This window comes from Chinchilla lanigera, unplaced genomic scaffold, assembly GCF_000276665.1.
Source record: "Chinchilla lanigera isolate Chin_1 unplaced genomic scaffold, ChiLan1.0 scaffold00094, whole genome shotgun sequence".
Lineage (NCBI taxonomy): Eukaryota > Metazoa > Chordata > Mammalia > Rodentia > Chinchillidae > Chinchilla > Chinchilla lanigera.
The window spans coordinates 1957696-1969745 of NW_004955495.1; positions in this window are offsets into that span (position 1 = coordinate 1957696).

Here is a 12050-nt window from a genome sequence, read left to right on the forward strand (position 1 = left end):
GTCGAGTCCCTGATTGTTCAATATTGCATGTCTCTATCTGTTTTCATGAGAAACCACTTTGAAGATATCAATATGTAATACAACAAGCATTGTTAATTCCCTACCACTTTGTTTGTAACTCTGTATTGTCTGTACTGTTCTTCTGCCATTTTCTAAAACGTTGTCTGTTCACGTTTTCCTCCTTTTATTTTTAAAAGAAAAAAAAAGAAAAAAAACAAAAGACCTTCAAAACAAAACAAGACTCAAACATTCCTACCTAAGAAATAAAAGCCTTAAAAAGGAAGGGCAATCTGACACACAGTGCCTGCCACATGGATGAACTCTGAAAGACATTACTTCTGCTAGAGGAAATGAGACAGTCACGAAAGGACAATCAGTAATTGTATGATTCCACCCATGTGAGTTCCCGACAAATTCACAGAGACAGAGTACAATGGTGGTTGCCCAGGGCTGGAGAAATGGGGCGTTACTAGCATTTCTGGGGTGCTGAGTGTCAAGTTTTGGAGGATGCAGCTCAAAAGCTGGTTGGTGGTGACGGCTGCATAACAAATATCTTTAATGCTGCTTAACTGGACACTTAACATGAGTAAGATGATCAATTGCACGCTATAGGGATTTTACCACAATTTTTAAAAACCAAAACGAATAAACGAAATTACAATTCATGAGAAAAAATAGTGCCTGGAAACAGGTTAGACTTTTTTTCGGGGCGCTGTTAGCTGAGTGTTGTCTCTCTGAGTGAAATCAGGTAAACCACACCAAAAACTCGTCTTTTGACCACCCCTCGGCACGTCATGAGTAAGGAGTTGTAGGATTTAGGCCAGTTTTATGTCTCGAGCACTGTAGACCCTGGAATCATGTGTCAACTTTTAAGTTGGAAATGAAAAATGGGTTTTGGGCAGGAAAAAAAAACTCTGAATCATGAACTCTTTTTACGGGGGAGACTGGGGTTGGAACCTTGGGCCTCCGGCCTTCTAGGCAAGCATTCGGCCACTGAGCTACACCCCCAGACCCTGTCTCAGGAACCAGTTATCTTGATGTCATAAATTAGGCTAAAAACTATACTGGCATCTAAACCACAGTAAGAGTAAATGCTTTAACAGTAGAGTAACGCCTCTCATAAAGAGATCCTTTCAGAGAACAAAATTTAACCGTTAAAAAAATAGTCCACGGGTACAGAACTGGTATGTCTGAAAAACTAGAAATCGTAATTTAATGAATCCTGTTATTTTCTCCATCGTGATTCAAAACTCAATCAAAAAATGTAAAACCCTCTGGACAGTGCCTAGTCATTAACTCACCAGAGTTAAGGGGGTGGAGCATATACAACTTCCTAAGAAACGCCACTCACTAAGAACCCACCTTGCTCCCTCCCATAAACCCCGAAGTCTGGCCAGCAATCTCAAGAGGGACTCAGGGCCAGAGGTGCTGGCACACAACACCGGGTTCAGCTGACCCGCAAGAGCAGGGCACGACCAGAGCCCAAGGCGTCTCCTTATCAAACTCCCCGGGCTGCCTCATCTGCAATTCAAGTCGGCGGCTAACCCTTTCAGATAGAAATCCTGCTGCAACCAGCAAATTCCCTGGTTAACTGGGCAGCCAGCGCCTTGGGCGCCAGGCGGAAAAGGGGCCCCAAACGAGAATGCCCCCCGCAGAGCCAGCGTCTTCTCACCAAAAGCCCGACTCGTCGCCCCAGAAACCTGTGGGTTGCATGTGGCTTCCGACACTTGATGAGCCAGAGAGGGGGTGGGTCGTCGGAAGCTACCTGAACCTTCCAGAGATTTGACCTTTGTAAGCAACCTTAAAGCTGCACTAGCAGGCACTTTTAACACAGAGAAAAGCCTCTAGCGTCTAGTTAACACCACAACTTGGGGGGATGGGGCCACTGAGAACAGGGCTGGAGAGGACATCACAAGGTGCGGTCTGAACATCCCACCAAGGGGTCAGCGTCCGACTGCCGTCCCTACCCACTTAAACTGAACCCGGCTGGACCAAGAACAGCCTCACTCCCCCGCAGGTGACTCCCCGGAAACCGAGCCTCCCGCAAGGCGCCCCGGCCCCAACCGCGGACCACTTACTGGCTTCGGCATTGTCGGTTCCTGAGGGTGCTGCCTCGATCTCCCGGAAACTCGGCTCCGCAGCAGCGGCTGACACGGCTCTGGCGACCTGGAGTCGGAGCGCAGCGCTCAGCCCGGGCTTAAGAAGGGGCCGGGCGGCGCCGCGTGAGTCACCGCCCAGCCCGCGGGGGGCGGAGGGGCGCGGGGCCCGGGCCGTGCGGGGCCTGAGATTGGGGAGGGGGCCGTGGGCAGGAAGTGGGGGCCCGAGCGGGGAACGGGGTGCGGAGGAAGCCGGGCGAGGGGACACCGTGGAGCGGGCGTGGCCGCCTGGGCTGGGAGCCTCTGGCCATCTAGGGCGCCCCCACCCCAGATAGTTGGAAAGTGGCTTCCAGCCTGGGGCCCTCGGACCCCCCGAGTGGGAAACTTGGAGAGCTGGGCACAGGGGTCCCTGCGAGGGCAGTGCGAGGCGCCCGAGGGGTCCCCGCTCCCCCAAGGCCGGTGTAGAAGTCGAAGGTAGCAGCACAGCCGCCTCCCGCGCCGCCACGCGACTCCCGTCTCCTTTTTGGGGATGTGAGAAGCTGGTTACGTTCTCAGAAACTGCTTTCAAACTGACATTTCGGTGGGGAGGGGAAAAAATTCTCAAATGTGTCTGCCAAGTTCCGTTCCTCCTCCCTCCCTCTCTCCCGCCCCAGTGTTTGTAGCTCATCCTTTTTCTTTCTCTTGTTACTCTTCGCTGGTCTCTTCTCTGATTCCTCGTTCACATTTTGCTATTCTGTTTCACTCGGTTTTGTCTCCTGGGGTTTCCAGTAGGGACGCCCTGGGGAGCCGTGGAGGCCTTTACTGGCTTTGGCCCCGTGGGAATTTTTGGCCACTGTGGGTACCGGGTGTTCCAGGGCAGTGTGGGGAGCAGTCGCTTCACACGTTGTTCTCCCCACACCTTGACTTTGAAAATACAGACTAGGGGCTGGGGATTTAGCTCAGCGGCACAGCGTCTGCCTGGCAAGTGCAAGGTCATGAGTTCGATTCCCGGTACTGGAAAAAAAGAAAGAAAGAAAGAAAATACAGACTAAAGGACTGCGTCTGTCCCCCAGGTGCGACACCTTTGGGGGCTGGCGCACATCTGGTGTTGGGGCAAATAGAAGGAAGTAGGTGTCTCCTCCCGCAGGGAATCTTGCGGCTGGGGGAGCTCAGAGCCTCATAACCTAAGCAAGCCCATTCTTTTGACCAAGGTCAGGAGCATTTCCTGGGCTTTCCCCTCTAAAGAGTTCCAGGACAGTTAGTTTTCTTCTTAAACTTTAAGAAAACAATTTAAGAGCATCTCTAAGTTTATAGGATTGTTTGAAACACAGTCCAGTCTCCAAATCCCCCACCTTCTTCGAAGCCTGTTGGGGAGAACTTTTACATTGTGTGGTTTCTGTTTTGTTGGTAATCATGAAAGTAGGGTGGGGGCTCAGCATGGGTGAGCGCCGTCTGTCAGTCCCCAGCACCTCAAAAAATAAAGCAAGAAAATGATAATCATGAGTGTTACAGGTTGTACACACAGTTCTGCTATGAGGTAGCTCAGAAATGAAAGAATTGTAAAGAGAAGCAAGTCCATATTCTCACACAGAAATCCTCAATCCTGGGTAATATACTCCTAGGAGTGAGAAATATTTTCTTCCCCCTTATGCCTAAGTAGCATTGGCACGGGGGTAAGACATGGGCTGTGGAGGCAGCCAGCGCCGGGTGTATTTTTTTTTTTTTTTCCCTCCGGTACCGGGAACCGAACTCAGGACCTTGCGCTTGCCAGGCAGGCGCTTTGCCGCTGAGCTAAATCCCCAGCCCCTGCCGGGTGTATTAATTGCCTGCGACTGCTGACATCCCCTGCTTCGGTTGTGGTGGCTTAAAAGACCTGGAGAGTGTTCTCTTAGCTGAGCAATCAAGGTATGGGCAGGTCCCGCTCCCTCCTGAGGACCCAGGGGGCTCCTCCCTGGCCTCTTCCAGTATCCTCTGGCTCCAGGTTGCTCCTTGGCATGTGGCAGCAACACTAGTCTCTGCCCTTGTCTTCATGACACCTTTTCAGTGTTCCTTTGTCTTCTTTTTTTTTTGTAAGTACTGTACTGGGATTGAACCCAGGGCCTTTGCACTGAGGTTACTTACCAGTCCTTATTATCATTATTTTTTTTTTGAGACAAAATTTCACTGTGTAGTCCAGGCTGGCCTCAAACTCACAGTGATCCTCCCGCCTCAGCCTCTGGAATGCTGGGATTATAGGCGTGTACCACCACACCCTGCTTCCTTATTTTTTCAGACAGGATCGTACTGAATCCCTATCTTGCCCAGGCTGCTCTGGAATTTGCAGTCTTCCTGCCTCAGCCTCCCAGAGTGCTGGGATTACAGGCTTGTGCCAACAGTCTTGGCTTTGTCTATTTTTTTTTTTTTTCTTTTTTATGACACTGGAGATTGGCTTTAGGGCCTAGTCTCAATGTAGGCTGTCATCATCCGGAGGTCTGTAACTTAATTACATTACCAAAGACCATGTTTCCAAATAAGGTCCCCTTCCCTGGTTTGAAGTTGTAGGACTTCATGGACATAATCATTCTGTGATTAGGGGTCATGCTGTGTGGGCTTGTCTTATGCCCTGCTGCTTTGCTAGCTGTAGGATATGTGCCTCAGTTTCCTCATGGGTAGAGATGTCATGCTGCCTTGGGCCTCCTCGCTTACTCAGTAACTGAACACCTTTTTTTTTTGTGGTACTAGGGATTGAGCCCAGAGCTTTCACACTGAGCTATATCCCCAGCCCTCTTTATTTTTTATTTTGAAACATATGTTTTTGCTGAGTTGCTTTAGTCTCCCTGGTGGTGGCACCTGCTCCCCTGACGGGCTGGGCATGGCCTCAGAGTGGGCCTGGCTGCTGCTCTGCCCAAGGCCACACTGGCTTCTGTGTGTCTAGGACAGAGCTGGAGAGGGGGCAGTGGATCTGCTCTCCAGTATTGCCCATGAGTGCTGAGTCCCAGGGCCAGGGTACGGCTGCACGCACCCGACCAGAGAACAGGGCTGTTCCCCGGCACAGTCCCAGAAGCTTAGGCCTTGCCTGGATGAGCTTCCTTCCTAGGCTCAGGCTTTGCTCACCTGAACCCACGGGCCCCCGAGTGAGGGGCGGTGGCGCTCACCTGGCTGTCCCGAGGCCGCGTGCTGTGAGCACTGCTTGTGTCTCCAGGCCTGTGGGACTTGCGTCTGTATGCACAGGGACTTGGTGGAGGCCTGGCCAGGACACAGGCACAAATGCTTTGGAGCCCTGAGCACGGGTCGTGGCCCAGAGGCCTCTGAGTGCCACTGAGGGCCCCGAACATGGATCTGACGGGCGCTGCGCGGCCGGGTGGCCTTGAGCAGCCAGCTTGTCTCCCGATTTCCTACCTGTAGCACTGCTTCCCTGCCTGCAGCCTCCGATTCCCCTGCGGGGGCAAGCATGACCCCCAGGCCCCGGACTGTGGGCAGAGTTGAGCAGGAATGGGTGCCCCGTACGCAGCAAGCACGGGGTAGCCGGGCTCCCCTTGTGGGGGTCACTGCCAGTGCTGTCACTCGGGGCGCAGGGAGGAGCCAGCTTCCCTAGGGCGGATCCCTTCTGCTGCAGTGTTTCTTGTGCCCCTCCCAATGGGAGAGCGAGTCCCGGGCCCCTCCTTGCGCCCTGCTTCCCCTGTGGGAGCCCTGGCCTGGTCCCCGTGCATGGAGCTGTTATGCTCTGCAGCCCCTGGAGCCATTTGAAGTCACCCTGGCCTTCATCCCCGTGCCTGGCTGCATGGCAGGCAGCTCCCAGCACCAGGCTGTTTCCCTGGGCAGAGGTGCAGGCCCTTTGGCGTGGGTTTCCCGACCTCGCGGAAGCTTTGGCACGGCCTCTGGCGTTCCTGGACACAGGTGCCCTCCCTTGAAAGGAGGCAGCTCTCGGGGAACCCTGGCGGGTGGCTGGGAGGAGATGAGCAGACTCAGCCCCTCAGCCTGGTGGCATCCTTTCTGGACATGACTGTGTCATTTTTCCTTCGTGGTCTGCATAAGTCAGTTTGACCTGGCCTCTGGCCTCTGGCCTCTCTCTGCCCCTTGACTAGGAAGAGACTCAGCACACAGGAGCTGCCATGCGGGGGAAGGGGAGCTGAATTTCAGTTTGCGGAGGGCACATCAGGGTGGAAAGCCCAGGACAGACCCTTCGTCAGAAGGGGAAGAAATAGCCTGGCATGATGGCTCATTCCTGTCATCTCAACACTCTAGGAGGCTGAGGCAGGAGGATCAACCCAGCCTAGGCAATGTAGTTAACCATTCTCAAAATTAAAGGCCGGGTCTTGGAGATGTAGCTCAGTGCGAGGGCCCCGATTTCAATCCCCAGTCGTGGGGGGAGGATAAGCAAAAGAAGAGAAGGTGAGCAAGGTTGGCTGCCTCAGCGGGGCCCACTTCTGTCCCACTGCTGAGACGCAGCTGACAGGTGGGTGTTGGTATGTGCAACCCCTGGGACAACTCAGTGTCAAGCTGCGGTGACAACTGAGACGTGGCACCACTGGAGGGGGCCTCATGTTTCAGTGGTGTCTGCGTGTTGCTAAGGGCTGTTGCCATTTATTGAGCACTTACTGTGTACCAGGCTCTGCTTGACCTGTGTTGATAGACTCGAGGGCCTGACCTTGGGGCAGCAAGGGGAAAGACAGTATAAACCCAGGCTTATTCTCCTGCAACACAGAGCTGGGAAAGGCTTTTACATCATTGAAGGGTGAAGAAAAAGTTCTTAGAGAAGAATATTCACCTGAGACTCTGGTGTCCTGTCTCACATGCAATGTTTCCTCCCTGGCTCTCGACAGGAGCAGCTTGCAAATCCTGGGGTAAAAAAATGATGCTGTGGGAGGGGAGGTTGGTGGGGAGCCTGGTTCAGTCAGCTCTAAGACACATCTCTCTTGCGTCATGAACCTGAGGTGTCCTGGTGACTCAGGCCAAATAAAGTACACTTTCTGGGTTATGTGAGCCAGTTGGCCCGCAGGTTGTGCCCCTTGTCAGATTGCGCCTGGTCCTTCAAAAGTCCTGTGAAACTGGGGACTCCTGTCCCGTTTTGCTGGTGGAGAAAATAGGCAAAGGCTTGAGTAGCCAAGGTGACATGGTGTGCAAGCAGCCAGGCTGGCCCTGGAGTTCAGGACTGCAGACACCTGTGAGGCATGTGGTTCTGTGAAGGGAAAGTGGTCAGGATCCTCTGCATCTGAATAACAGACGCCCAAATTGGTAGTGACGAAAGCAAGACGGCATTTTTTTTTTTTTCTGGTACCGGGAATTGAACTCACAACTTTGAGCTTGCCAGGCAGGCGCTGTGCCGCTGAGCTAAATCCACAGCCCCAAGATGGCATTTTTATGCCCCCATGCTTAACTTTAGAGGTTGGTAGTTGTCCAGGTCTCTGGGAGTCATGTGAAGGGTTTGGGGATTTCCAGGCTGTCCCCTCACAAAAAAACCACTCCTAAGATGAGGTGTTGTCCTTGTGGTATAGCATGGCTGCTAGAGTCCAGCCATCACACCCTGACTTCCGGACAACAGAATAAAGGAAAGGTTAAAGGAGGAAGGGTGCAAAGGGCACAGGCTTAGGGAGCTGGCTTAGGGTACTTCATCTTCCATTCCATCAGCAGGAACATGCTGCTACTGCGAGCCTCAAAAGAAACGGGGAAACGTGGCCTTCAGCCTGAGCAGACGTGCTCAGCTGAATTCAGGGCTTCCTTTTTGCAGTGGGGAAGGATATATTGGTGGTTGCCTTGGCTGCAGTGGGTGAGAGATGTGGGCTTGGCCAGGGCATTTATGGGTTTCAGAGAGGTGCTTAAGTGGGTGTGAGCTGGACAGCCACCTGGCATGGAGCACAGGGTCCCGTGGGCAAAGCAGAGGGGTTAACGGGAAGCAGGGCCAGGCCTATAGTGCCTTTTCTGTGCACCCCTGTGTGCAGGGGAAGGGGATCAAAGTAGGCTTTCTTTTTTTTTTTTAGTTTTTTTGTGGTACCGGTGGTTGAACTCATGACCATGCGCTTGCCAGGCAGGCGCTTACACCACTGAGCTATATCTCCAGCCCCAAAGTAGGCTTTCTTTAAAAAAAAATTATTATAGTTGTTGTTGTTGTTTTGAGACGGGGTCTCACTATGTAGTGCAGGTTGGCCTTGAACTCAGGCACTCCTCCTGCCTTATCCTGTCAAATGCTGGGATTACAGGTGTGTACCACCACGGCCAGCCCAGGTTCTGGTATTCTTGGTTTTTTGGGTTTTTTTTTTTGTTGTTGTTGTCTTTTTGAGACAGGATGAAGTTCAGGCTGGTCTTGAGCTCACATTATAGCCCAGGCTGGCCTCGAACTTGCAGTGATCCTCCTGCCTTGGCCTCCTGAGTTCCTGGATTACAGGCATGTACCACCACACCCAGCCTGGGTTCCAGTACTTTTAAAACCAGATTTTGCCATGGATATAGTTCAGCAGCACAGCGCCTACCTGGCAAGCATGAGGTCATGAGTTCGATTCCCGGTATCAGAAAATAAAATAAAATAAAACAAAACCAGATTTCATGTCAAAATCTGACGTGGTGTTTCTGAAAAATCAGAACGGCTGGTGACCCTAGGCCTATATGTGCTGTTCCCTTTAGAAGGGTTGTGCTGTCCCCATTTGGCTGGAGACCCCTTCCTGGTCACTGTTAATGCCCCTTTAGCTCGCTCCCTCCTCCCTGTGTGTTTCAGCAGGAGAGTTCAGAGGGCAGTTTAGAGCCCAGGCCTCCATCAGAAGCGGAGAAAGCTCTCTCTCAGCAGGCCCAGTCCCTCCTCCTGGGTGCTGATTTAGAGACTGCTAACTGGGGGTTAGGCCAGCCTGGCTCCAGCTCCGCCCCAGAGCGGAGCGCAGGCCCTGCACCCCTCAGCCTTGGAAATCCAAAAGTTGTGAAAATGTAACTTATTTTTCCCTACTCATTTGACACCAACTCTGGCCAGTCAGCTGTGCGCTAGGATGTGTGGCTCTTCATAATCGCCATGTATCGAGTTTACTGTGACTAAGTCACATTTTTGTTTACAAATTTAGAGAGTCTGCAGGGGAATATTCTATGTTATCTATTCCTCCTCACCCTTCTTTCCTTTCTTTTCTCTCTCAGTACCCAGATTGAGCCCAGCCCTTCTTTTACTTTTTATTTGGAGATGATCTAACCAGGCTGTTACATTGCCCAGGATGGGCTTGGACCCACCGCCCTTCCGCCTCAGGCTCCCAGAGTGCTGGGATTGATTGCACGTGTGCCCCATGCCCCTTTCTAAAACCTGCGGTTTGTCATCTACAACGCAGTGGGCCCCCATCTAAGTAAGACCCTTCTTCCCCCACTGGGCTGTGGCAAAGCTTGCGTGGGGCTGAGTGGGGGGAGGGGCCCGGGTGCCCTGCAGTGAGCGGGCAGGCAGGGCCTCACCACTGAAGCGGCGGGTGTGAGCCTGCTGATGCCTCAGTGCCGGGCCTCGCCACCCCAGACCGGCTGGATTTAGCAGGTGAGGAGGCTCAGAAGACCCCTGTGGCAGGAGTGGGCCCCCCTTCTGGCTCTGTCCAAAAACCAGGAAGCGGGTATTTTTCAGGACTATGAGGGACACAGCCACTTAGGGGAGAGGGCTGGATGAAGGCACAGGCCTGGCTGGTCCAGGCGCAGACTTGAGGTTTGGAAGGGCATCAGCAACTTGAAGCCAACATCCTTAATCTGTCTGGATGGCCCTGGGGGTGTCCCATGAGCCCCCCAAAATTACATATATAGCCAGGCTTAGTGGCACATGCCTGTGATTCCAGCTGCTTGGGAGGCTGAGGCAGTTCAAGGGCAATTCAGTGAGATGCTGTCTCAAAATAAAAAGGGCTGAGGATGTAGCTAGGATGTAGCTCATTGGTGGAGTACCTGGGTGGATACTAAAGTATTAGGGATTACCAGGGGTGGTGGCGCACGCTTGTAATTTGGCGCACGCTTGTAATCCCAGCAATCGGAGGCTGAGGTAGGAGGATCATTGTGAGTTTAAGACCAGCCTGGGCTACACAGTGAGCTCAAGGCCAGCCTAAACTGTGTAGCAAGGCCCTGCTTAAAAAAAAAAAAAAAAAAAGACACAAAAAAATAGAGTATTAGGGATTGACCCCTGACTCTTCACGAAGGGGTATATGGGTATATATATATTTCATACTGGTGAGAATGGAACCCAGAACCTTGTGCATTCCAGGCAAGCACTCTGCCTCTGAGACTCAGCCATTGCCCAAGAGCCCTTGTAATTGCATACACAGCTGCTCAGGGTAGAAGGTCAGAAGTCAGTGGCTAGGCCAGGCATGGTGGTGCACACCTATGATCTCAGCACTTGGAAGGCTGAGGCAGGAGGATCGCTGTAAATTTGAGACCAGGCTGGATTACAGAGTGAGTTCAAGGCCAGCCTGAACTGCATTGTGAAATCCTGTCTCAAAACAAACAAACAAAAAAAAGTCAGTGGCTGAGGGTGACCTCAGAGGACCCTCCAAGCTGCACTTTCCCTCCCTCCTTCCCCAACTGGAAAAGAGTTCCTCCCTGGGCTGGGGTGTCCAGGCTGGCTCTGAACCTGTTTTGTGGTCCAGGATGGCCTCCCAGAGTGCTGGGGTTACAGGTGTGCATCACCACGCCTGGCCCAAGAGAACACTGTTAAGATGCTTTGCCCCATGTGTGGAGGGCTCAGGAGACGGAGGCCGCAGAGAGAGGTGGAGGGGTCTCCGCCAGCCCTGCGCTTTCATCCTCTCCTCCAGGACGTGCCGAGTGTGGACTCTCGATGTCTTCAGTGCAGGGGTTACCGCATGTCCAACTTCAAGCAATCGGCAGAAAGTCTCTGAGCATCTGCCCCTTGCAAATTCCCATTCAGGTTCAGGGGATGTGGTGACACCCGAGGCAAACACTCTGCCTCCACTTCAGGGTCTGGGTCACTAACCGTCGCTTGTTCACAAAGGCAGTCAGTGCCTGGAGGGGAGGCCCAAGCCGCCCTGCTCAGGAGGGGCATTAAAGCTGTCCCAGAAGAGCTGGCAAAGCAGGAGCATCGTGCCAAGTCCTGGCTCTGCTCCTCAGCATGTTCGTGACCGCTCTGGCTGTGCCTCAGTTTCCTTGGCTGTGAATGGGGTCTGGACAGCACCCATCTTAGAGGATTGCTGTGAGTGGGGCATGGACAGAAGTGAGGCACTTAAAATAGCGTTTGGCACGTGGCCCTGCCAGCGGGCATGAAGACCTGCTCCAGGAGTGAACTCATGGGCCGGCATGGGCAAGGGCAGCAGGGTGAACGGTGGCTTTTATTCTGTGAGTGACAGGAGGATGTGACCCCCCAGCTGTGCCCCTCTGAGCTTTCCCAGCGACCTTAGGAGTATGCCTCTGCCTCCCCAAAGCTCAGCTTCCTTGGTGGTGAGGAGGGTCGGGGAGGGGATCGTTGGTGGGATGGCCTTGGCCAGGGTGAACACCTGAGCTTGGACAGAGCCCTGTGAGTCACAGCAGGCGGGCCAGCTGCGCTCTCTGGGCCAGAAGCTGCTGGAAGCCGTGAGCATCAGCTGTAGGTTGTTCCCTGGGCCTGATATGACTTTGTCGAGGGACCCTCGTTCCTTTCTGTTCATTTTCTTAACGTGGAGGGAGTGAGGGTCACGAGTGACTCGGGTGGTGATGGAGGAGCATCGCTGGACTCTGAAGCCAGTTAGTGGCCCAGAAGAGCTGCCAGATACCCTTCTTATCCTTAGGGATGCAGGAGAGAGGGGCCTTCACCGTCACCCTCTGGACCTCCTTCCCTCGTCGTCCTTTGGGGACCTGCCTGGGAAGCCTCAGCCTCCAGAGCTCCACAGACTGGGAGGTCAAGGCCCTGAGCATCTTTCAGTCTGCCCACAGGAGCCACGGCTCTCAGGGCGGGGTGCTGCTCAGTCGTGAGCACTTACCTGGCATGCGCGAGGCCCTTGGTCCCAACTCCCGAACCTGCAGGCAGGAGTTAAAAAAAAAAAGAAACTTGGATACCTGCCCTGCGCTTTGGAC